The sequence below is a fragment of the Petromyzon marinus genome, unplaced genomic scaffold, assembly GCF_048934315.1.
Source record: "Petromyzon marinus isolate PM22_M1 ecotype Great Lakes invasive population unplaced genomic scaffold, UKy_Petmar_22M1.pri1.0 PM_Scaffold_21, whole genome shotgun sequence".
Lineage (NCBI taxonomy): Eukaryota > Metazoa > Chordata > Hyperoartia > Petromyzontiformes > Petromyzontidae > Petromyzon > Petromyzon marinus.
This window is the reverse complement of record NW_027423180.1, coordinates 298,016-321,637: the sequence shown is the minus strand read 5'-3', so window position 1 is coordinate 321,637 and position 23,622 is coordinate 298,016. Positions and strand designations below refer to the sequence as shown.

Sequence of the window (23,622 nt, the reverse complement as noted above, 5' to 3'; positions counted from 1 at the left end):
GGTGATGGTGGTACTGGTGATGGTGAGTGAGTGGTGGTGGTGGTGATGGTGAGTGGTTGTGGTGGTGGTGATGATGGTGATGGTGAGTGAGTGGTGGTGATGGTGATGGTGAGTGAGTGGTGATGGTGGTAGTGGTGATGGTGAGTGAGTGGTTGTGGTGATGGTGGTGATGGTGTTAGTGGTGATGGTGAGTGAGTGGTGGTGGTGGTGGTGGTGGTGATGGTGGTGTGGTGGTAGTGGTAATGGTGAGTGAGTGGTTGTGGTGATGGTGGTGATGGTGGTAGTGGTGATGGTGAGTGAGTGGTGGTGGTGGTGGTGGTGATGGTGTGTGGTTGTGGTGGTGGTGATGGTGGTAGTGGTGAGTGAGTGAGTGAGTGGTGGTGATTGTGGTAGTGGTGATGGTGAGTGAGTGGTGGTGGTGCTGGTGGTGTGGTGGTAGTGGTGATGGTGATTAAGTGAGTGGTGGTGATGGTGGTAGTTGTGATGGTGAGTGAGTGGTGGTGGTGATGGTGAGTGGTAGTGGTGTTGGTGATGGTGGTGATGGTGAGTGAGTGGTGGTGATGGTGATGGTGACTGAGTGGTGATGGTGGTAGTGGTGATGGTGAGTGAGTGGTTGTGGTGATGGTGGTGATGGTGGTAGTGGTGATGGTGAGTGAGTGGTGGTGGTGGTGATGGCGAGTGGTTGTGGTGGTGGTGGTGATGGTGGTGTGGTGGTAGTGGTGATGGTGAGTGAGTGGTGGTGATGGTGGTAGTGGTGATGGTGAGTGAGTGAGTGAGTGGTGGTGATGGTGGTAGTGGCGATGGTGAGTGAGTGCTGGTGATGGTGGTAGTGGTGATGGTGAGTGAGTGAGTGAGTGGTGGTGATGGTGGTAGTGGCGATGGTGAGTGAGTGGTGGTGGTGGTGTGGATGGTGAGTGGTTGTGGTGGTGGTGATGGTGGTGATGGTGGTAGTGGTGATGGAGAGTGAGTGAGTGAGTGGTGGTGATGGCGGTAGTGGTGATGGTGATGGTGAGTGAGTGGTGGTGGTGCTGGTGGTGGTGTGGTGGTAGTGGTCATGGTAAGTAAGTGAGTGGTGGTGATGGTGGTAGTGGTGATGGTGAGTGAGTGGTGGTGGTGGTGGTGATGGTGAGTGAGTGGTGATGGTGGTAGTGGTGATGGTGAGTGAGTGGTTGTGGTGATGGTGGTGGTAGTGGTGATGGTGAGTGAGTGGTGGTGGTGATGGTGGTGTGGTGGTAGTGGTGATAGTGAGTGAGTGAGTGGTGGTGATGGTGGTATTGGTGATGGTGAGTGAGTGGTGGTGGTGATGGTGGTAGTGGTAATGGTGAGTGAGTGGTGGTGGTGGTGATGCTGAGTGAGTGAGTGAGTGGTGGTGATGGTGGTAATGGTGATGGTGAGTGAGTGGTGGTCGTGGTGGTGGTCCTGGTGATGGTAAGTGAGTGAGTGGTGGTGGTGGTGATGGTGAGTGAGTGGTGGTGATGGTGGTACTGGTGATGGTGAGTGAGTGGTGGTGGTGATGTTGAGTGAGTGGTGGTGATGGCGGTAGTGGTGATGGTGAGTGAGTGGTGCTGGTGCTGTTCGTACCTCAACAGCTCCATGACGAGGCATTTGTGGCCTCGGAAGGAGAAAGTCTCCAGGACTTTTGCAACGTTGAAGTCAACGTCGCTACGGTGGCTCTGCAGCTCCATGGACATCTGGATCTCCCTGAGCTGATTGTCCTCTTGCCTGGAGCTGCGAGCGAGTGAGCGAGTGCACAGAGAGAGACACAGAGACACAGAGACAGAGAGTTTAGACGTAACGTAGAGGAGGGATGGTGGTGATGGTGGGGAAGGGTGGTGGTAGGGAGGGGGTGGTGGTGGTAGTGTGGGGATGGTGGTGCTGGTGGTGGTGATGGTGGTGGTGGTAGGGAGAGAGGGGTGGTGGTAGTGGTGGTAATGGTGGTGGTAGTGTGATGGTGATGGTAGTGTGATGGTGGTGATGGTGGTGGTGGAAGTGAGAGAGGGGTGGTGGCAGTGGTGGTGATGGTGGTGGTGGTGTTAGTGTGATGGTGATGGTGGTGGTGTGGTGGTGGTGGTAGTGGTCGTGATGGTGGTAGTGTGGGGGTGGTAGTGTGATGGTGGTGTTGGTGGTAGTGCGATGGTGGTGGTGGTAGTGTGATGGTGGTGGTGGTCGTGATGGTGGTGGTAGTGTGATGGTGGTGGTAGTGGTCGTGATGGTAGTGGTGGCAGTGTTATGGTGGTGGTAGTGTGATGGTGCTGATGGTGGTGGTGGTGGTGGTAGGGAGAGAGGGGCGGTGGTAGTGGTCGTGATGGTGGTGGCAGTGGTCGTGATGGTGGTGGTGGTGGTAGGGAGAGAGGGGTGGTGGTAGTGTGATGGTGGTAGTGTGGTGGTGGTAGAGAGAGAGGGGTGGTGGCAGTGGTCGTGATGGTGGTGGTAGTGTGATGGTGGTGGTGGTAGTGTGATGGTGGTGATGGTGGTGGCAGTGGTCGTGATGGTGGTGGTGGTGGTAGGGAGAGAGGGGTGGTTCTAGTGTGATGGTGGTGGCAGTGGTCGTGATGGTGGTGGTGGTAGGGAGAGAGGGGTGGTGGTAGTGTGATGGTGGTGATGGTGGTGACAGTGGTGGTGGTGATGGTGGTGGTAGTGGTCGTGATGGTGGTGGGTGCTCGAGCGAGGGAGAGTCAAGTAAAGGTTGTTTCAGCCATAGTTTGTTATTGTTGTCACTGTGAGCTAACACTCAACAGCAGTCCCATAGTTGGCCCATTGTTGTTGTTGACATCGTTGTTGTTGTTGGTGCTGCTGTTGCTGTTGACTGCACCGCTGCACCAGGGCCCACTCACTTGGAGGGCGAGGCGAGGATCTTGAGCGCCACCATCGTCCGAGTCTTGTGGTCCAGACACTGCACCACCACGCCCTGTCCACCATGCCCAATCTTCTTGTTCAGCTCGAAGCGGTAGTGGAAGTGCTCGTTCTGGACCTTGCAGGGGTCACGGGGGAGGTCACGCGGAGTGGTCAGGGTGAAGGTCAAAGTGGGGTCACGGGGAGGTCACGGGAAGCATCAGGGTGAAGGTCAAATTGGGGGTCTGTGTGTGTCTGTGTGTGTCTGTGTGTGTCTGTGTGTGTGGGGAGCGGTGGTGCAGCGGTTAGCGTTACGCTGCGCTATGAACCCGGCGACCCGGGTTCGATTCCCACTCACGGCCAACACCAACAGTGACGATTATCTGAACCGGTCCCTGGCCTCCCCTAGGTCGACTCAGCCTCAAATGAGTAGCTGGTGCGGTGTGTAAACATCGCCACTGGGGAGACAAAGGCGGTCGGTCGTGGTGCTGGCCACCCACCCCCTCGTGTAACGTTCTGGCCTTCATAGGTGCTCGCTAACAGCACTTGCCCCTACAGTCTGTGAAGGCTATATAGGGGATCTTTGTCTTGTGTGTGATCCTCACAGGGATGTAGTTGTGTGTGTGTCTGTGTGTGTGTGTCTGTGTGTGTGTCTGTGTGTGTCTGTGTGTCTGTGTTTGTATGTATGTGTCTGTGTGTGTCTTTGTGTGTCTGTGTGTGTCTGTGTCTGTGTGTGTGTCTGTGTGTGTGTGTCTGTGTGTGTGTCTGTGTATCTGTGTGTGTCTGTGTGTGTGTGTGTCTGTGTGTGTGTCTGTGTGTGTGTGTCTGTGTGTGTGTGTCTGTGTGTGTGTGTGTCTGTGTGTGTGTGTATCTGTGTGTGTGAGTCTCACAAGGATGTAGTTGTTATCGTCGTCGTCATATCCTCCATTGGCGACGCCCCCTCGGCTTTCCTCCTCCCCCTCGTCCAAAGTAAAAAACCAAACCGCGTCCATGGCGGCGAGCTCCAGCTTCTGGCGCTTAGTCAGGGAAGTCTTGAAGATACGCTGGATCGCTGCACAAGTGACAACAACAACAACATCAGCCACAACAACTGAAGCTATCAACTTGTTTTGTATACACACCGCGTTATGCCCCCCCCCCCCCCCCCCAAAGTGGCTGGTGTCATCATCATCGTCGTAATCATCACCGTCGTCATCATCCTCATCATCGTCGTCGTCATCATCGTCATCACCACGTGGCAGAAAAATGCTCTAAACGCATTTTTCTACAGACTCAAAGAGACCCACAGAGACTCAAAGAGACCCACCGAGACTAATAGAGACCCACAGAGAGCCACAGAGACCCACTGACACCCACAGAGACTCACAGAGACTCACCAGAGACCTTTACTAATGCAGAGGAGTCAAATGGAAACGTGACGTCATGCGCGCCGGGCGGCTCCATGACGTCACGTCTCCCCTTGGTATAAAAAGGGGAACCCCGTGACGTAGGCGGGGTCGTTGCTGGAGCCGGGGCTCAGAGTAGGGTGGAACGGGGGGAGCCAGGGGCAAGAGGGTAGGAGTAGGGGATAGCACAGCGTACAGGGCTGGAGGTGACCGCGCTCCTCGGTCGGCCGGGTTGGCTGAACCCACGGTCGGACGCAGAGGAGGCAGCACGGGGCAGCCGGCTGTGACGGGGGGGCTAGTGGGACGTAGCCCGGGACCCCTGGGGAAGTTGTTACACCCTCGTGTACTGAAATAAGCTTCGAGTAAACTTACGGCGAAAGCCCCTAAACCTCCGAGTCGTTGGGAACCCTTCAACGCTAATGTAGACCCACGTGGCGGTACAGGTTGCATCTACGAAAGTTAAACTTCTTTTTGCACCGTACGTTGCCAACCGTGTTAATGTATGGGTCTCTATGGCTGTCTCTGTGGGTCCACGGGGTCTCTGTGGTTGCCTCTGTGGGTCTATGGGTGTCTCTGTGGGTTTGTAGGGTCTCTATCGGTGCCTCTGTGGGTCTCTATGGGTCTGGGTGTCTATGTGGGTCTTTGTGTGTCTACGGGTGCCTCTGTTTGTCTCTGTGTGTCTATGAGTGTCTATGGGTGTCTATGGGTGTCTATGAGTGTCTATGGGTGTCTATGGGTGTCTCTGTGTGTCTATGGTTGTCAATGTGTGTCTATGGGTGTCTCTGTGTGTCTATGGGTGTCTTTGTGAGTATCCCCCCGCTCAACATTTAGAGGAATCAACATCACCCCGCTTGAATCCAAGTGTTATTTGGCTGCTGCTAAACATTTCCACGCGACAGCGACAATGATGATGCCGACGATGATGATGATGATGATGACGACGATGATGATGACGATGATATCAGCCCACTTGGTTGAGCTGCTTTGATTTGAGCTGCCATCATTCTTAGACTTTGATGATTCTCCTGCTCCTCTCTCGTTCTTACCTTTGGGTGATTTGCTGCGGATTAACATGGAGCTGGCGGTCAGCGCACTCCACCTTCGTTCTTACCTTTGGGTGATTTGCTGCGGATTAACATGGAGCTGGCGGTCAGCGCACTCCACCTGGTGATAGGCGGAGGCTGCCTCCCACTCGGTCCAGCTTGCCTCGTCTACACGCACACAAATCCATACATACGCACACATACACACACATACATATATACACACATATACACATACACGCATACACACACACATACACACACATACACACACACACATACACATTCATACACACATACACATTCATAGATACATATATATACACACATACACACATACATACACATTCATACACACACACACACATACACATTCATACATACATATATACACACACAAACATATATATGTATACATATATGGGTGGTGTTTGTAAGTGTGAGTGGTGTTCGCAGGTGTGGGTGGTGTTTGTAAGTGTGGGTGGTGTTTGTAAGTGTGGGTGGTGTTTGTAAGTGTGGGTGGTGTTTGTAATAGTGGATGGTGTTTGTAAGTGTGAGTGGTGTTTGTAAGTGTTGGTGGTGTTTGTAAGTGTGGGTGGTGTTTGTAAGTGAGGGTGGTGTTTGTAAGTGAGGGTGGTGTTCGTAAGTGAGGGTGGTGTTTGTAAGTGAGGGTGGTGTTTGTAAGTGAGGGTGGTGTTTGTAAGTGAGGGTGGTGTTTGTAAGTGAGGGTGGTGTTTGTAAGTGAGAGTGGTGTTCGTAAGTGAGGGTGGTGTTTGTAAGTGAGGGTGGTGTTTGTAAGTGTGGGTGGTGTTTGTAAGTGTGAGTGGTGTTTGTAAGTGTGGTGTGGTGTTTGTAAGTGTGGGTGGTGTTTGTAAGTGTGGGTGGTGTTTGTAAGTGTGGGTGGTGTTTGTAAGTGAGGGTGGTGTTTGTAAGTGTGAGTGGTGTTTGTAAGTGTGGATGGTGTTTGTAAGTGTGGGTGGTGTTTGTAAGTGTGGGTGGTGTTTGTAAGTTAGGGTGGTGTTTGTAAGTGTGAGTGGTGTTTGTAAGTGTGGGTGGTGTTCGTAAGTGTGGGTGGTGTTTGTAAGTGTGGGTGGTGTTTGTAAGTTAGGGTGGTGTTCATATGTTGAGTGGAGGGGGCCACGCCTACCTGCATGGCGTTGCTGTGCTCCGTAAATCTCTCGGTGTCTCTGCGTGGAGAGTGGAGGGTGGGGAGAGTCAGGCAGAGTTCAGTGGAGGGCGATTGCACCGCTACCACGTGGACTCACATTGTTAGCATGGACTCACGCACCACAAACCCACATCCTCACCACGAACCCTCACAACTCACCATGAATCCTCACCACGGACACCCACACTCACCAATAAGCCACAATAAGGACCCACACAACTCACCACGAACCAACACTCTCACCAAGAACCCACACAACTCACCACGGATCCACAACACGGACCCACACAACTCACCACGGACCCAGACAACTCACCACAGACCCACAACACTGACCCACACAACTCACCACGTCAATGGCTTCAGCAGAAGGTGCTCGGCGATTAGGATGATGAAGAATCTGAAGATGTCGACGCTGAAGACAAAAAAGCAGCCACATTGTTAGCATGGACTCACGCACCACAAACCCACATCCTCACCACGAACCCACCAACCCTCACCAAGAACCCACATCCTCACCACGAACCCTCATAACTCACCACAAACCCACATCCTCACCACGAACCCTCACAACTCACCACAAACCCACATCCTCACCACGAACCCTCACAACTCACCACAAACCCACATCCTCACCACGGACCCACACAACTCACCACAAACCCACATCCTCACCACGAACCCTCACAACTCACCACAAACCCACATCCTCACCACGGACCCACACAACTCACCACAAACCCACATCCTCACCACGAACCCACACAACAAACCAAGAACCCACATCCTCACCACGAACCCACACAACTCACCACAAACCCACATCCTCACCACGGACCCACACAACTCACCACAAACCCACATCCTCACCACGAACCCACACAACAAACCAAGAACCCACATCCTCACCACGAACCCACACAACTCACCACAAACCCACATCCTCACCACGGACCCACACAACTCACCACAAACCCACATCCTCACCACGAACCCACACAACAAACCAAGAACCCACATCCTCACCACGAACCCACACAACTCACCACAAACCCACATCCTCACCACGAACCCACACAACTCGCCACAAACCCACATCCTCACCACGAACCCACACAACTCACCACAAACCCACATCACCACGAACCCACACAACTCACCACGAACCCACATCCTCACCACGGACTCTCACAACTCACCATGAATCCTCACCACGGACACCCACACTCACCAATACGCCACAATAAGGACCCACACAACTCACCACGAACCAACACTCTCACCAAGAAAACACACAACTCACCACGGATCCACAACCCAGACCCACACAACTCACCACGGACCCAGACAACTCACCACAGACCCACAACACTGACCCACACAACTCACCACGTCAATGGCTTCAGCAGAAGGTGCTCGGCGATTAGGATGATGAAGAATCTGAAGATGTCGACGCTGAAGACGAAAAAGCAGCCGCCTCCTTCACGTCCGTCGCCAACTGACGAGCCACGTGGTCGCGTGACGTCACCGATGACGTTTAGTGCGACGGAAGTGACCACGCCCACTCCTAGCCACGCCCACGCAGAGCCACGCCCCTGCCGAGTGACGTGAGATAACGCGGCCACGCCCCCGGCAGCCGGGCGCCCCTCAATCTACAGATTCTACTTCCGCTTCCGGGTCGGGACGAGTGGAGGCGGTGGCGGGAAAATCTGAACCCTGTCTGGGCCTCCTCAAGGTCGACTCAGCCTGAAGGTGCCCACACGGGGCTCTGTGTGGTGAGTCTGTGGGTCTCTGTGTGGTGAGTCTGTGGGTCTCTGTGTGGTGAGTCTGTGGGTCTCTGTGTGGTGAGTCTGTGGGTCTCTGTGTGGTGAGTCTGTGGGCCTCTGTGTGGTGTGTCTGTGGGTCTCCTTGTGGTGAGTCTGTGGGTCTCCTTGTGGTGAGTCTGGGTCTCTGTGTGTTGAGTCTGTGGGTCTCTGTGTGGTGAGTCTGTGGGTCTCTGTGTGGCGAGTCTGTGGGTCTCTGTGTGGTGAGTCTGTGGGTCTCCATGTGGTGAGTCTGTGGGTCTCCGTGTGGTGAGTCTGTGGGTCTCTGTGTGGTGAGTGTGTGGGTCTCTGTGTGGTGAGTCTGTGGGTCTCTGTGTGGTGAGTCTGTGGGTGTCTGTGTGGTGAGTCTGTGGGTCTCTGTGTGGTGAGTCTGTCGGTCTCTGTGTGGTGAGTCTGTGGGTCTCTGTGTGGTGAGTCTGTCGGTCTCTGTGTGGTGAGTCTGTGGGTGTCTGTGTGGTGAGTCTGTGGGTGTCTGTGTGGTGAGTCTGTGGGTCTCTGTGTGGTGAGTCTGGGTCTCTGTATGGTGAGTCTGTGGGTCTCTTTGTTGTGAGTCTGTGGGTGTCTGTGTGGTGAGTCTGTGGGTCTCTGTGTGGTGAGTCTGTGGGTCTCCGTGTGGTGAGTCTGTGGGTGTCTGTGTGGTGAGTCTGTGGCTGTCTGTGTTGTGAGTCTGTGGGTCTCTGTGTGGTGAGTCTATGGGTCTCTGTGTGATGAGTCTGTGGGTCTCTGTGTGGTGAGTCTCTGTGGGGAGCGGTGGTGCAGTGGTTAGCGCACTGTTTGTGGAGCGGTGGTGCATTGGTTAGCGCACTGTGTGTGTGTGGGGAGCGGTGGTGCAGTGATTAGTGCACTGTGTGTGTGTGGGGAGCGGTGGTGCAGTGGTTAGCGCACTGTGTCTGTGGAGCGGTGGTGCAGTGGTTAGCGCACTGTGTGTGTGTGGGGAGCGGTGGTTGCAGTGGTTAGCGCACTGTGTGTGTGTAGGGAGTGGTGGTGCAGTGGTTAGCGCACTGTGCGTGTGTAGGGAGCGGTGGTGCAGTGGTTAGCGCACAGACTCACACAGAGACCTACAGACTCACACAGAGACACACAGGCTCACACAGAGACCCACAGGCTCACACAGAGACCCATAGACTCACACAGAGACCTACAGTCTCACACAGAGACCCACAGGCTCGCACAAAGACCCATAGTCTCACACAGAGACCCACAGACTCACACAGAGACCCACAAGCTCACACAGAGACCCACAGACTCACACAGAGACCCACGGGCTCACACAGAGACCCATAGACTCACACAGAGCCACAGGCTCACAGAGACCCACAGACTCACACAGAGACTCACAGACTCACACAGAGACCCACAGAGCCCTACAGAGATGCACAGAGACACCCATAGACCCACAGAGACACCCATAGACACACACAGACACCCATAGACACACCGAGACACACAGAGGCACCCATGGAGACCCCATAGATCCACAGAGACACCCATATAGACCCATACATTAGCACGGTTGTCAACGTACGGTGCGAAAGAAGTTTAACATTCGTCACCTGCTCATGATTATTAATGAAGGGGGATGGTGCGTCCATGTGGAGTGCCGCGGGGGGCCAGTGGGTCTCTGTTGTTCTCTATGAGTGTGGGTATCTGTGGATCTCTGTGGGTCTCTATGGTAAAAAATGAGTATGGGTCTCTTTGAGTCTCTGTGAGTCTCTGTGGATCTCTGTGGGTGTCAGTGGGTCTCTGTTGTTCTCTATGAGCATGGGTCTCTATGAGTCTCTGTGAGTCTCTGTGGGTCTCTGTGAGTCTCTATGAGTCTCTGTGGGTCTCTGCGAGTCTATGTGGGTCTCTTCTAGTGAGTTGAAAAATGCGTTTAGAGCATTTTGCTTCCAAGGGGTGATGACAATGATGATGATGATGACCATGAGGATGATGATGATGAGGATGATGACACCAGCCACTTCGGGTTGGGGGGGGGCATAACGCGGTGTGGGTGTATAAAGAATTAGTTGATAGCTTCAGTTGTTGTGGCTGATGTTGTTGTTGTCACGTGTGCAGTGATCCAACGTATCTTCAAGACTTCCCTGACGAAGCGCCAGAAGCTGGAGCTCGCCGCCATGGACGCGGTTTGGTTTTTTACTTTGGACGAGGGGGAGGAGGAAAGCCGAGGGGGCGTCGCCAATGGGGGATATGACGACGACGATAACAACTACATCCTTGTGAGACTCACACACACACACAGACACACAGACACACCACACACAGAAACACACACAGACACACCCACAGACACACCCACAGACACACACAGACACAGACACACACACACAGACATACACACACAGACACACACAGACACACACACAGACACACACACCCACAGACACACACAGACACACCCACAGACACACACAGAAACACACACAGACGACAACAACAACCGCCATTCGCCACTAAGTGGCGGTGACGTCACCACGACTCTTGTGCCAGGCTATGTGCACCTTGAGGCCACGTGAAGTGTCGAACGCCCGATGGCAGGAGGTCACGGGGCAGACCCAGGTGCCACGGGTTGACTGACTGAGATGACTGGCTGATGCACCACCTTTGCCCCCTACTGTGCCAATTTGCTGTGATTTAGCCACCCGGCGCTCCGCTCGTTGTTGTGAATGTCGCTCCTCCGCCTTCCGTTGTTGTTGGAGGGCGACTGCCTCCAACTGCCCAGTAGCGTCCTTCACGAGCCTCCTCCACTGAGGCCGATCTTGACACCGCTGGTACCAGTCATCGGCAAGTCCACTCAGCTCCACGTCCTCTTGTACCACATCACTCCATCTCTTTTCTAGCCTGTGCCGTGCTCGTTTAGCCCCCTCGATCCGGCTGAACAAAAGCTGTTTGGGCATGTGGTGATTGGGCATGCGGGCTACATGGCCCAGCCAACGCAGTCTTGCCTGACGGAGGTGCTCACCGATGGGACTTTGTCCAGATCTTTTGAGGATTTGTGAGCTCCTCACACAATCCAGCCTGGTTAAATCCAGGATTGATCGTAGGCAGGCCAGCCTAAATGTTTCTAGCCGGCGAAAATGTTCCATTAGGGGTGTCCACGTTTCGCAAGTGTAGAGAAGGGAGGGAATGACCGTGGCCGAGAAGACCCGAAGCTTCATGCGGAGCGACAGACCAGGTAGCTTCCACACAGCGTTATGCAACCGAAGAAAAGATAATGCCGCTCGACTGATTCTGATTGAGACCTCATGAGTACACTGCCCAGATATGGGAAACTCTCCACTCTCTCCACAACTGCTCCATCACCAATTGGGAGTTGTGGGGGTGGAGTGTCCGATGGTACAAAATACCCAGGCAGGTGCTTCGTTTTGGTTGGGCTGATGGTAAGGCCCCACCTCGTATTGGCATGCTCCAGTTTCAGCAGCAGTGCCTTCAACTCCTCCTCTGAGTGAGCCGCAATTACCAGGTCATCGAAATACATAACGTGGTTGACCAATAAGGAGCCATCCCTTGACCGCACCCCGGCATTGATCAGCCTCCCATTGTATCTGTACCAGATGGAAATTCCTCCGGTACAGCTACTGAAGGCTTCACGAACTACATGGTCGAAATGGATGTCAAATAATGTTGGAGCCAGAGGACATCCCTGTCGCACCCCAAGGTGAACAGGGAATGGCTCCGACTCCCTGCCACATAGTTTTACCCGGGCCCGCTCACCATCATGATGGTCCTTAATGATCATGAGCAAAGGGTCAGGGACTCCGAAAGCACGAAGAACTACCCAGAGCCCAGGCCTACTGATGGTATCATAGGCCTTGGCCAGGTCAATAAAGCAGAGATGTAGGTCTTGTTGGAATTCCCTACACCTCTGCTGTAGCAGACGGACAGAAAATATGGCATCTGTGCAGGACCCCCCTTTCCTGAAACCGCATTGGGGCTCCGCAAGCCTCTCCTCAGCGTGCCTAGAAGGTGATGTTAAATAATCCTTGCCAGGACCTTTCCCGGCACACTGAGGAGTCAGATGCCCTTGTAGTTGTTAAAGTCTGTGCGGTCCCCCTTCCTAAAGAGGGGGACCACCAAGGCATCCTTCCAATCCTGCGGAACCTGTCCAGTGGCCCAGAATGTTGTTATGATGTCATGTAGGGCAGTCTGGCACAAACGCCACCCTCCCTCAGCATTTCGCTTTGGGGATCATCTCTGCCCGGTGCTTTTCCTGGTCTAAGACTCTGGATCAACTTCAGTACTTCCTCAATGGATGGCACCTCAGCCAGCCACTCACAGGGGTGACTTTCTCCAATATTTGAGGCACCGCAGCCTCAGCAGGGTCATCCCCACTTTGTCCCATGATGTTTTCCAGGCTGAGGGATTCCCCCTCCCCCAGGACCTCACAGAAATGCTCAGCAAATCTGCAAACATGTTCCTGGTGGTCGGAGATTGGATCACCGTTCTTTCCCCTAATGATTGTAATAGGTGTGGCACTGCAGGTTACTTTTTTGATGGAGTTAAATAGGGATTTGTGATCGCGGGCCATTGAGGCAGATTCCATCTCCTCAGCAACCCACGACCACCACCCATCCTTGCAGCGCCTCACGGCTCTCCAAACCTCCGAGCGAAGGCTGCGGTAAGCCTCCTCATTCTCTGACGTGGGATGCTGTAGCTGATGAGAGTAGGCCTGTCGCTTTTTCTCAGCCAGCTTGAACACCTCTGTCAGCCAATGTCTTTGGGGAGGTTTGGACCGCGTACCCAGAGCAGCCATTGCAGCTGTCTGAGTCGCAGTCCTAAACCTCACCCATTTGCCCTCGACATCTGGAGGAGTGGGAGACGATGCCAACCGTAGCTGCAAGCGATGATGAAATTCTCGCTTGCAACTTTCATCAGCTAGCTGAGACCAGGCTACCTTAGGTTTGAATGGGTCCTGGGTGTACACCCACCACCCGAGTGAAGAATGGCAGGCGCATCTTACAGATAACTAGTCGATGGTCAGAGGGTAGATCAGCTCCACGGTAGGTCCTGGTGTCAAGGACATGGGCCCGCATCTGCTGTTCCATCACTACGTAGTCCAGCAGATGTTTTTAATTGGACCCGGCATGCATCCATGATGTATGGATGCGCTGATGCCGGAACAGCGTGTTGGTAATTACAAGCCCATGGGCTGCATAAAAATCTAGCAGCCTCCTACCTTTGTTATTGAGCTGATCTGTCCCATGCCTTCCAATCACTTTAGACCAGATGCCACCATCATGACCAACTCGGACATTAAAGTCACCCAACAAGATGACTCTGTCCCGAGGGGCCACCTTAGCTAGCACCTAGCATCATAGAAGGCATCTGACTCATCAGCCTTGCCTGCATCCCTCCACGGCTGTTCGGGTTCAGTGGGGGCATAAGTAACCACGACCACTACTCCTCGCCTCTGGTTGATGGGAAGTCGAGCCCAAAGTAGCCTGGGGCTTACAGCTTCCCACACCTCACCACCACTCTCCCACACCCCTTCATTCTTTTGTTCAGAAGAAGAGCCACTCCCTGTTGTTTAGCAGTCTCCTGCCCCGGGTATAGGACTGTCCACCCCTCATGGTGGCAGGAGCCAGAACCGGTCCCCCGGACCTCCTTAATACCACAGAGATCCAGGCGGTACCGGTCCAACTCCCCACAGAGGAGTGGCAGCCTCTCCTCCGCAGTGAGTGTTCCACGTGGCCATCCGTAGTGGCTTTTTGTTTCTGGAGGAGCCCTGAGGGTAAATATTCAGTCTTCTGGCTCCGACAAATGAGGTTTGGCCAGGAGACGTCATAGACGCCTGTCTCCCCCGGGGCCTCCATCACAAGCTTGTTAATTACATTTTTCGGTCGTGGTTTAGTGGTAGTTAATTGAAGGTGGAGGGGTTACCAGCCCCTTGCACCCGTCCAGAGCCCCCATTTAGCTGCTGTGGTGGTCACAGACGCCATGAGGAGAAAGGACAATCGGAATTGGCCCTCCCCCCCACAGCACTGTCCACGACAGCGTTGCCCGTCCGGCACCACGAGGAGGTAGGGGATTGTTTTACCGGATACAGACGCACACAGACACACACACACACACAGACATACACAGACTCACACAGACACACACAGACACCCACAACAACAACCGCCATTCACCACTAAGTGGCAGTGGCATCACCACGACGCTTGTGCCAGGCCATGTGGACCTTGAAGCCACGTGAAGTGTCGAACGCCCGCTGGTAGGAGGTCACGGGGCAGACCCAAGTGCCACGGGTTGACTGACTGAGATGACTGAGATGACTGGCTGATGCACCACCTGTGCCCCATTACTGTGCCAACTTGCTGTGCTTTAGCCACCCGGCACTCTGCACGTTGTTGTTGGAGGACGACTGCCTCCAACTGCCCAGCAGCGTCCTTCACGAGCCTCCTCCACAGAGGCTGATCTTTACAACGCTATTACCAGTCATCGGCAAGTCCACTCAGCTCCACGTCCTCCTGTACCACGTCACTCCATCTCTTCTCTAGCCCGTGCCGCGCCCGTTTAGCCCCCTCGATCCGGCCGAACAAAAGCTGTTTAGGCATTCGGTGGCTGGGCATGCGGGCTACATGGCCCAGCCAACGCAGCCTAGCCTGTCAAAGGAGCTCACCGATGGGACTTTGTCCAGATCTTTCAATGATTTGTGAGCTCCTCACACAATCCAGCCTGGTTAAACCCAGGATGGATCATATGCAGGCCAACCTAAAACCCAGGATGGATCATATGCAGGCCAACCTAAATGTTTCTAACCGGCAAAGATGTTCCATTAGGGGGGTCCACGTTTCGCAAGCGTAGAGAAGGCACCCTCGTTTACGTGGCCCCCGAGGTGCTGCTGGGCTACCCGGTTACCTGCGCCGCGGACACGTGCTCCCTGGGCTGCACCGTCGCCAAGATGGCCACCGGCAGGGACCTCTTCCGCTCCTTCGGCCGCGACGACCACCTGGCATGCTGCATCGAGGTGACCGGGGAGCCTCCTTGGGGGAAGCGGGGGGGGGGGACACCTCAAGCGGGAGACTTGGCCCAGACCGGCCCCGTAGACAGCCACCCAGCCAGACACCCAACCAGTCACCCAGCCAGTCACCCAACCAGTCAGCAACCCGGCCAGTCACCCAGCCAGACACGCAGAAGTCACCCAGCCAGCCACGCAGTCACCCGACCAGCCACCTGGCCAGTCACCCAGCCAGTTACCCAGCCAGACACGCAGCCACCCGGCCAGTCACCCAGCCAGTCACCCAGCCAGACACACAGCCGCCCAACCAGTCACCCAGCCAGTCACCCAGCCAGTTACACAGACAGACACGCAGCCACCCGGCCAGTCACCCGGCCAGTCACCCAGCCAGTCACCCAGCCAGTTACCCAGACAGACACGCAGCTACCCAGCCAGTCACCCAGCCAGTCACCCAACCAGTCACCCAGCCAGTTACCAAGCCAGTCACCCAGTCAGTTAACAAGCCAGTCACCCAGCCAATCACCCAGCCAGTCACCCAGCCAGACACGCAGCCACCTGGCAGTCGCTTATCCGATGCACCGATGCTCGAATATCCAGATTTTTCCTTGCCGTTTATATTAAGACACCGACGCCAGCGACATGGGTATCGGCGCCGTTTTATCTCAATCGTGTGCATGGGGATAAATTGTTGCACCTCGGCGTTCAAAAAACTTTGCTGACGCTGCAATGGAATTACTTTTCGCCCCGGCATCACGTTCCTGCCCTGACGGCACTTGGCGGAAACCGCCGCACCAAAGATGTCTTCCGCCGTTGTGATCCATTTCGGTCACGCGCATCAACGAGCTGGTGGCCCTTGATGTCCTGGGCCCATTCCCGATCACTCCCAGGGGTAACAAATACCTTTTGGTGGGTGTGGAATATTTTGCTCGGTGGCCGATGGCATGGCCCTTGCCCGATCAATCGGCGTACTCTATCGTGACTGAATCGTACTCTGACTGTCATGCTTTGCCACACTGTCAATGAAAAACAGGCCGATTGGGATTTACACGCGCCGAGCGTGCTCGCCGTGTATAGAATGGCCCCGCACGCTTCCACAGGATTCTCACCGTTTTCCCTCGTGTACGGAAGGGAGAACGTGCCACCCCATTGATACCCAATTTGGCACGACTGATGGAGACGCTGAACGGGGACCCTACCTGACCACGTCCGAGACTCCCTGCGCCGGATTTCTGAGGCGCGGGAGGCGGCTCGGGTCAACGCCGCTAAAACGCGGGCTCGCAACGAGCGTTGTGCACGCGGGTCCGGCCGCGACATGCCATGGTCTGTCGGTGATGGGCACCTCTCCCAAGTTACACAGGCCATGCACGGTCCTGTTGAAGTGGTAGAGGTTAGGCATCCACAGTGCGTGCACATTCGAGGCGGGGGTCTCTCCGTCGTTGGTTCGTCCACCCATTTCGGTTGACGCAATTCTTTCCTACGGGCGTTGCTTCTTCATCCCCAACAATTGGCCTGCCAGGGTCTGATGTGTCCGACGTGCCAGAGCGGTTTGCAGATTGATCCCCCGTGGGATTCTGTTTTACCGCCCGCGGCAGCGAAGCCCTTGGCTGCTGCTGCGGACGCTGACCCCGCACGATCCAGCCCCGCAGCGACGGACTTCATCACCCTTCCGCTGACCGACCGCCCTTCCTCCTGCCGAGCCAACCCATGCAGGGCTGGATACGGATGCAGGGGATGGTACGGCGTCACAGACCCGTTCAAAGACGCCCCGATTCCGTTAACGTTCGTGTGTGCCTTTGCCTGTGTTGGGTATTCACCTTGCTTCCTTGTTCTTGCGTTCGTTATCGTTCGTGCGCTATTCTTCATTATGTATGCTCTCTTGTGCTTGTTGCCACCAGGGTTATGTCGCTCTTTCCATTACTTGTTCGGGTCCATTCCTAGCTGGGACGGCTCGTCTTTTCATCACGAGGGGGGAGGGGGGAGGTGATGGAATGAGAGAGCGCCATCTAGGGGTTGACGAGGGGTATCTGCATAAGCCACCACTTGGTAACTAATACCCAATGGGAAGTGTGGGATCCATCTGGGCCAAAGGTGACGGGAGGAGCTAGAGAGTACGCGCGAGAACGGTCGAGAAAGTTCTACGAAAGGGGTGTGTCCGGAGGCGGAGCTAGAGAGTACGTGCGAGAACGGTCGAGAAGGTTCTACGAGGGGGCGTGTCCGGAGGCGGAGCTAGAGAGTACGCGCGAGAACGGTGGAGAAGGTTCTACGAGGGGGCGTGTCCGGAGGCGGAGCTAGAGAGTACGCGCGAGAACGGTCGAGAAGGTTCTACGAGGGGGCGTGTCCGGAGGCGGAGCTAGAGGGTACGTACGAGAACGGTCGAGAAGGTTCTACGAGGGGGCGTGTCCGGAGGCGGAGCTTGCTCCACCGAGGGGAATATAAGGGGAGGCAGTGAGAGGACGCTGGGTCGGTGTGGGAAGCCTGGAGCCCGGACTGCGTCATCGCCACGCTCTACTCGCCACCGGCCACCTGGCGGTCCTTCCAGCGTAGCCGTCTCTCCTCCCGGCACGCCGTCAGCCAGCGGTGGACAGGGAGCGAGGGGGAGAGACGCGCGACGACAGTTGAGCAGGGAGGCGCGCGTCACGGCAGAGAGAGTGAGAGAGTGTGGAGCCATCCGGAGAGAGAAAGAGAGAGCAGAGCTGTGCAGTCATATAATACTGGTAGGAAACGTAGTGGACTGGAAGCCCAATTGTGTATGTCTGTGGATGTCTGTCCACGTCGCAGGGGTGGGGCTGGGTGGAGAGGGGAGGGTAGGGAGGGGCTGGGTGGAGAGGGTGGGGAGGGCCTGGGTGGGGAGGGTGGGGAGGGGCTGGGTGGGGTTGGGTGGGGGGTGGGAGGGGTTGGGTGGGGGGTGGGAGGGGTGGGGGTGGGTCTGGGTGGGGAGGGGCTGGTCACCCCGTGGTGCCCTTATATGGACTGGAAGCCCAACCGGGATTAATTCTTCACAGGAGGCAGGGGATTATAACACTGCACTTTCTGGTGAGACCTCTTTTACACTGCAACTTTCTGGCGTCGTTTTATAATTCTGCTCACTTTTCATTTTGCTTTCTTCTGCGCACGACTCCTAACAAGTTTGGCTTAAATATCCGTGCACAATTACTTCAAAATTTCCTACCAGCCCCCTCCGCAGGAATGTGTTCAAAGAGAGATGCCAGTCAACAGTTGTCGTGGAAGTGCTTTTATTACAATTGTATGCAGTCTACGTTCCAGTAGTTTAACAATGGGCAGCGTTAAGGTAGATATTTGATTAAATGAAATAATCATAGGAAGTGCATAGCATATGCACAGTGATCGCATTCGGGTACCGATAGACAACCGACAACAATATCCACACGGAGTCTCGCCCAGCTCCCCGTCGGTAGCTGCAGTCTTGCCGATGCCCTCAATCTGCTATAGATCTCCAGAGAGTCCAGAACACGCTGTGCTTACATTACCAGCTTGCAAAATGAAGGGCTGGAACCTTCTTTCGTTTTGTTTTGCTTTTGTCTGGTGCAGGTGTTGCAGCCCACTTGTCTGGTAATGAACCATAAGCTCCAAGCACCCACTGGAGCAGGTGAGCCGTGGCGGGAAAGCAGCTTGTTGGCCGGAGGCTGCCCAGCTTGAGGCGGGCGGCGGTAGCTATCCACTAGGGTGCAATGACCCCTCCCACTGACGATGGAAACCCATGGCGCCCATTTTTTTACGCCAATCTAAAATGAGCTTATAACCCGTGAGCTGCTGCCGCCCGTGTTTCTTGGCCACGGTTAGGTGGCCGAGAAGGAGTGTCCTCTCCCCATTCTTGCACCTCGTGTTGGCGCAAAGCCCGGGCAGGTTACTCTGGAAATCCTGGTGTTGCCCATGCGTCAGGATCCCCCCCCTCGGCCTTGCTGGCGATGTTCATACGAGTGCGTAGCACGACGTTTGGTACCAGTTTGGCTGCAGGGGCTGCCGGGAATGTGCCGCTTTGCGTCACAAAACCGCCTAAGGGGCCCCACTCCTGATTTTCTGTAAGGGTTTGCTCCCTTAGCCATTGACTCTCCCGAGACGATCACAAGGCAGTGAGAAGACCGCGTAACCCTTACCAGGTACTGACGGCCGGGCCAACTGTGCCTGGGACTCGCGTAAGGCAGGGTCATCACGCCCTGAAGTAGTTTATCGCAAACTACCCACTACCGATACAATAACAACAGTCCCAGACCACACCGAGACAACAACAACAACAGTCTCAGACAACGCCAAGACAACAACAACAACAACAACAGAGTAAGTAGCAGATCCCTATAATAAAATATACGCATTAAAAATGTAACTATCGATGATGCACGGTTAAAGGGGTCAAAAGTTAACAACCTCATTTGCAAATGTGCTTGCTGTATTCAGCACTAATCTGGTTCATGATCATTTTGCTGAAGGAATATTTACGACGTTAAGCTGAAGGGAACGAGATTGTTCCAAAACGGTGGTGCTGCGATGGTAAAAGCTTTGTCAGCTATTCCAATTCTCGTTCTTTGGGATCGTTAAAAATGGCAATTAGACGGATGTCTCAGATTTATTGGGTTTGACAGTGGGGTTAATGAATTAGCTACATATGGAATGTAAGAAGTTCAATAATAGTGTAGCGCAGATTTGCCAATAAGGATTTAATGGACGAACAGGGCCCTAATGTTAGATGATTTCTTTTTGCGTCGAGGGATGTGAGATTTGATTTTAGGTCTAGATTTGAGAATTCGTGACTGCAAGGATTCATACTCTTTGGTGTTTTCCGTAAAGTCACGTAGGTAAAATAAAGTAAATAATTTAGTTTTCATTTATTTTATGTACCTACGGTCAGAATGGTGGGTCCTGTGTGGTACATCCAGTAGAAATCAAAGAGCAGAATTAGAAATTTCGGTTAGTCTGTTTAGCGTTGCACTAGTCGATATACTTTAAGCCGTGTCGTAGTAGCTGAAAAGGAGTGGTAGAATGATAGCTTCCACAATTTACAGGCACAATAGATGGGACAACTTTTTTCCCGTGTGAAAACCCTATTTTTGATTAGATTTACTTTCATATGTGATCAATATGGGGTTGGAATGTAAGCTTTTAATCGATCAGTAAACCCAAGTATTTTAAACACTCCGTTTGTTAAATGATGTTCTTTCTCATATCTGTAATAGGTGAATGGAATGAAACGATGTTTGTTTTTTTGGGGGGCTTTAGGGGCAATTTTACTTATGAAAATTGATGTTGAATTAAGTCGAAATTATGTTGGAGATTCTGTTTGACTTCGTTTGGGGATTTATCAAATATCCGCATGGCAAGTGTCATCAGCAAATTGATTTAATTCTGAGTGGTTTAAGTTTAGTCCAAGATTGTTTCAATATAAAAACAGAATTGGGCCCAGCATGGAACCCTGTGGAACAGCCTTTGCTATATTAATATTTGTGGACGTGAGGTTATCACTTGTAGGAACAGGCTCCTTCATTACTGTTTGTATGAATATTGTTACATTCATTTTAAGGACCTTTTCCTATCGCCGTATATGCTCGCGTTACTCTGAGGAATTCTTTTATTGTACTGTCTGAACATTTTAGCTGGCCAAGTCTTGTGATTAGAATATCTTAGTCAACAGTGTCAAAGGCTTTTACCAAGTCAAAGAATAGTGCACAGCAGTAGTGGCCTTTATCCAGGGTACTGAAGAAAACAATAATAATACATCCATCGTAGCTGTGGTGGTGCAGGAATCCTCTCGAAAACCTGTTTACTGCGCAGGAGATTGTGACTTTTTAGGCAGCAGTTTATTTGTGATTTAACTTTTTATTCCCTCGAATATTTTAGCTTACTGGTAAAATAATAGATATTGGCCTATAATTATTCGGATCTTTTTGTAGCCATTTTTATACAATGTATGCATGTATGTTGACCTTCTTTCACACCGTATGTAGCCAACCGTGCTGATCGGAGGTGCGTAATGGACGAATGCGAGCGGATTACCACTCGAGTGGAAATGTACGTTTGGTGAGGTGAGAGGTTGAAAATGTTTGCGAGGGGGTTCATAGATTGGATCTGCTGCAGTCACAAGTGAAAACGCAGGCAAGTCATCTTCTCCCATACATGACGAAGTCATAATTAATGCGAAGTTGAAGCAGCGCATCCAGTTCAAAAAGGAGACCCTAACGAGAAGTAGGGCCGAAGACTTTCGCTAAACACTTTGAGGTTTGGTGGCAGAAGGAGGAGGAGGAGGAAGAAGAAGTGAGTGATGTGAATGGTGGTGCATCTGGAGACCTTTCCTCCACTTTCAAAGACTATAAATTTTGCTCACTACATCCCAGGCAAAATGGGGAGTGTCACGTATGCATACTGTAAATGCTTCAATATCTGTTAATAAAAATGATCGTTGTACAATGATCGAGGTGTTTAAGTTGTTTTTGCACGACCGATGCCATAGGTAAAGGCACAGACGGTCTGAGCGGGTCTGAGGGAGCCTAGGTGAGGACGGCGGTGGAGATGTAGAGTCGCTGTGTGCGGAGACGCTGAGAGCAGAGCTGCCGAGTGCAGGATAAGCGAGGTGAAAGGTAAACAAGAGTGGGGAGAGGTTAAACACAAGTGACCGTATAGATAGTTATAAGAGTGCCTACAACTGGTGCAAGAATAGGCGAATAAAGTGTAAGCAGGTGAACTGTTCCAACGCGTCGGTGTGAGCAACTTTTCGAAGACACTACATTTGGTGCCACAAGTGCCAACGAACACTTCGCCCGTCATGTCCCGAGTCGGCGATTTAAACGTAATGACCCAGCTGTTGCGTCACCCGATGATGACGCCGAACTAAGGAAGGCGTCGTCCCCCTTCGAGCGCCCCGCTCTCGACGAACGTGCTCCAGTCGGCTCGGGAGTACACGGCGAGCCCAGCCAAGCCACCTCCGCAGGAGCTGGGCTGGGCATCGCCGGGTCACCCGGGGGAGGGTTTGCTGTCGGCCGTTGGCCGCCGCTCATCTCTTTGAGCGGATGACTGCCGCGACTTCTACCGGACGGCAAAGACGCTCTTCCCGCCGCTGTCATAACCGAGGCGACCGGAGCGCTGGACCTTCCCGCCATTTCGGGGTTTGCAGCCCCGAAATGGTGGGAAGGGCATTGAAAAATTTGATACTCCGACCGATGCTTCTGTTGTTGTGGAGTGACTCATGCAGCCAGCTTTGGCTCCAGGATTTTGGTGTTACGTGTTATTTACGTAATTTATTGTTAAAAATTCGGTCACAGTCCCTTTGCTCGCTGTTACGTTGCAATTATGGCTTTATTTTTTGGTGATTTTGCAAACTTTTTTTTGGTTTGGTCATGTTTGTTTTGTTGTAGTACGGAGTTAGACTCATGGCCTTAATCTAAGCTTTCTTGTGGTTGTTGTTGTTGTTGTTTGAATTGCATCCCACTGGGATTTTTTTGCACACAGCGTTGGTGCACGGTGCTTTTTTCAGGAATATTTTGCTGTTTTTTTAATGGATTTTCTGTTTCGCACAGTCAACACACAGTAGTCACTTGAAGATGTTTTTCTTGTTCATGTGTTTTAGTTGTTTTGTTGCGGTTGCACTCCGATTCAAGAGCCGAATGGCTCACAGGGCCATACCAAAATAAATAAAACTGAAAAACTGAAAAAAACTTAACTCCTCCGCCATTGCGGGTCGAATCGGCACGCGCCGCAGCAGCCCGCAATCTTCCAAGGTGGAAATCCTTACTCTTTGATTCTATTCGGTAAAGTCACGTAAGGTAAAAGACAAAATAACAAAATTCACGACGTTTCGGCCACAACACAAGTGGCCTTCATCAGGTGAAGGGGACCGTGCTGTCACGAAGACAGCGTCGGAGTAAAGAAAGTCAAGCCAGGTCGCGTCCTTTAAGCTGTGTGGGAGGAAACCAAACGTTTGACAAAGGAAACGTGAACACCAGTGGCATTTACATCTGTGGAATGTATAGAACCCGTGGCATCTATATATGCAGAAGGTGAAGAAACAGTGGCATCTACATCTGTAGAACATGAAGAACCATTTACATCTACATATGCACAACGTGAATAACAAGTGGCATCTACATCTGCAGAAGGTGAAAACCCAATGGCATCTACATCTGTAGAATATAAAGAACCAGTGGCATCTATCATCTGCAGAAAATGAAGAACCAGTGGCATCCACATCTGCAGAGCGTGAAGAACCGTTGGCATCTACGTCTACAGGCGATTATACAACGTTTAACGCCATTCCCCGTGTTTTTTGTACAGGCCATACAACATATATGGGGAGTCCCTGTACATTCAACAAGGCGGGGTAACAGCGATGGCAGCCCTGACAATGTTGAAATCCACCCCTGGCACGATGGTCCATAACTCACACTCATACTTTGATGTGACTCGG

General features: G+C 53.0%; 1 long non-coding RNA gene across 1 annotated transcript; it reads left to right on the top strand.

Annotated features, from left to right (window-relative positions):
- Window positions 1-18,767: 18,767 nt before the first annotated feature.
- Window positions 18,768-21,632, top strand: LOC142922912 (uncharacterized). Its single transcript, XR_012940413.1, has 2 exons — window positions 18,768-19,508; window positions 21,170-21,632. It is a non-coding gene; the product is annotated as an uncharacterized LOC142922912 (long non-coding RNA).
- Window positions 21,633-23,622: the final 1,990 nt, after the last annotated feature.